Here is a 2,674-nt window from a genome sequence, read left to right on the forward strand (position 1 = left end):
CTTCACCAGGGAGTTTAAGAGATTGACCTGGATTGTACCTGGAAAGCAGAAGTATTGCTCTACTGGACCAGAAGAAGGAAGATGCCCCCGGATTAGACAGAATTAAAAGGGAGGAAACAAGACCAGAAAGGGGGGAAGAAGCGCCCTAGTTTGCATCCCAAGCACCCTAATAAGGAATGAGCAAGGAAGCCCGCACCCGACACAAAAGGCATCTGATCGCAGGGTCAAGGTTCGGTCAAGGCTGTGCAGCTGGTACACCCCGCCGGCAAAAGGACCCTCGAACAAGAGAAGAAAACAGAAATCAGGACGGGGCTGCAGGTGGTCTGGAAGAGAGTCTGGGAGCAGGCTTGCGCTGAAGACGAAGAAGGATAATATACAGGGAAGAGCTGGATTTAAGAATGAAGGCGTTGACATCGCTGAAATCAGTGGGAATAAGCAGCACGTGGTTGCTCATCCAGGCTGCTCATTGGTGGGAAGGAAATGGGAGGGGGGAATCCCAATACAAGTGGGAAGAGAGTCGGGTGCTCTGTTTCCTGGCATCCCGGAAGGGTTCGTCTCAGCTTCGCTGTCTAGACCTCCTGTTCCAGGCCGCTCCCCCTGCCTGGTCCTTCACACCATCCTGAAGTTAGCCCCTGGAACAGAGCAGGGACAGCTACCAGTCTGTAACTGCCCCATGACCCAATTCCAGAGGGTCCCTCCTGGGTCTGTTAGGGGTACCTGGGGTGAGTCACACTCCACTGGGCTTCATTCTATTTTAAACCGTGTTAATGTGAGATAAACTGAGTGGCAGAGAAGCTGGAGTGGGGGCGGGGTGGATGGAGGTCATACAGGGGCTGCCCAGCTGCAGAGGGGGAAGGTGGGGGGTGAGTTTCTGCTAGAGAAGGTGGTCAAGGGAGTTTTCTCCTGACCCACTTGCTCCCAGCGGGGGGTGGGGGCTCCAAAGCACTGAGCACCCCTGCACTTCTAAGCTGAGCAACCTTGGACAAATTATCTACTCGTTCTGTGCCTTATTCTCTTATCTATAAAATGGGGGCTATAATACAGGTCCAAAATCCCCAAAGTCTCAATAACCAAAGCCTTTCTTATTTCATTTGGAGGCAAAATCTGAGCTAAACTCTGTAAAGCCTTTTACAGTCTTTATTTAGACCATTTGCAATTACTTATTTGTTTTGTTGATGGCACATTAATTATTTTGTATGAGAGCTGCCTCAGATCCTTTTGGGGAGCTCTGTTATATGAATTACATGCATGTATCACCTTGCTAAAATCCAAAAAATTCTGAATTCTGAATCAGAGTTTGCGCCAAAGGCTTCAAGTCTATAGTACCAACTGCCTAAAGTCATGGTGAGGATTAAAAGAATAATACGTGTAAAACACTCAGAACAATGCCTGGAGCATAGTGTTGTATTGTTATAGCTACTGTAGAGCTAGCTGTTTCTCAGCCTGAATAGTCCAGGTGGTGCCTCCTTCCACTCACACTTCCGAGCAGGTAGACTCTACATGCCCCTAAGAAAACTGAAATCGTTACACACTTTTAGTGGTTCACTGATGTAGTTTTGTGGTAGGGTATTTAGTGAGATATTCATTTGTTTATGTAAATGAGCTCTGTGCTCCGCCTAGACCCGTCTGTCTGAAGAAGGCAGCTAATCCTTTTGTGTTTCTTACCTCAAGGGCATTAGCAGGATTCTTGGAGGACCAACCTCTCTTCTAGTCTTTTGAAAAGACCCTTTCTCACTAAATACCTTGTCTATCCCAGGTGTCCTGGGGGAGCAGGGAGTTAGGCGGGATGGGGCAGGGGGCCTTTCACCGCAGTTAGAAGGAAGAATGACTCCCCCCAGAGTGGAGGGGTTAGGGAATGGTGGTCTCCTGAGCATCTAGGACTCAAGCCTCAGCCCCTGCAGCACGAGGACACATCGCAAGTACGTGTATCACACAGCTATGTGATACATCTACTGCACCTTGGGAACTTGATTCCACAGCTTGGGCAGATCCTAGAGTCCACGCTTGTCATTGGAAATATTGCCTTCTCTGTAGAAGGACCTGTATGTTGGACAATGAGGGTATCAGCATCCAGGTTAATAGGCTAAAGAATAAATGGGCAATTCCAATGGTACCAGAGGCCCTTCTGGATTTTTGCGTGGCCCTAGAGAAGGAGAGCCTCTACCCCAGGCCTCAGTGATGCCCGACAGTGGATTTCCCTACACTCTGACTGGCACAGGCTGAGTGGAGAGAAAGTAAAGAAATTTAATATGTTTATGTGCATCTGAGCAAGTAAATTAATATTCATACTTGGGACACCAGATCCAAAAGATCTACCTATACGGTGATTCCATATACACGAAATGTCTGGAAATGGGAAACCGAGAGAGACAAAAGGCAGATCTGTGTTTGCCTGGGGCTGGGAGTGGCTTTGACTGCAAACAAGTGCAGGGGAATTTGGGGGGGCTGATGAAAATATTCTAAAACTAGATTGTAATGATGACTGCACAACTCTGTTGGTATAATTAAAATCATTGAATTATACGCTTACAAAAACTCCAAAAAGAACACTAGCGCCCGGAGTAAATGATTGTATTGTCCCGTAAGTGATATATATGCCCCTTTGCCTGCTGGGCCAGCGTCTCCTCAGTAGCTGGACCGGGTCTGGGCTTCCATCGAGCTTTAGTTAGATTTA

The sequence above is a fragment of the Pteropus vampyrus genome, unplaced genomic scaffold, assembly GCF_000151845.1.
Source record: "Pteropus vampyrus isolate Shadow unplaced genomic scaffold, Pvam_2.0 Scaffold49, whole genome shotgun sequence".
In the NCBI taxonomy this organism is placed as follows: domain Eukaryota; kingdom Metazoa; phylum Chordata; class Mammalia; order Chiroptera; family Pteropodidae; genus Pteropus; species Pteropus vampyrus.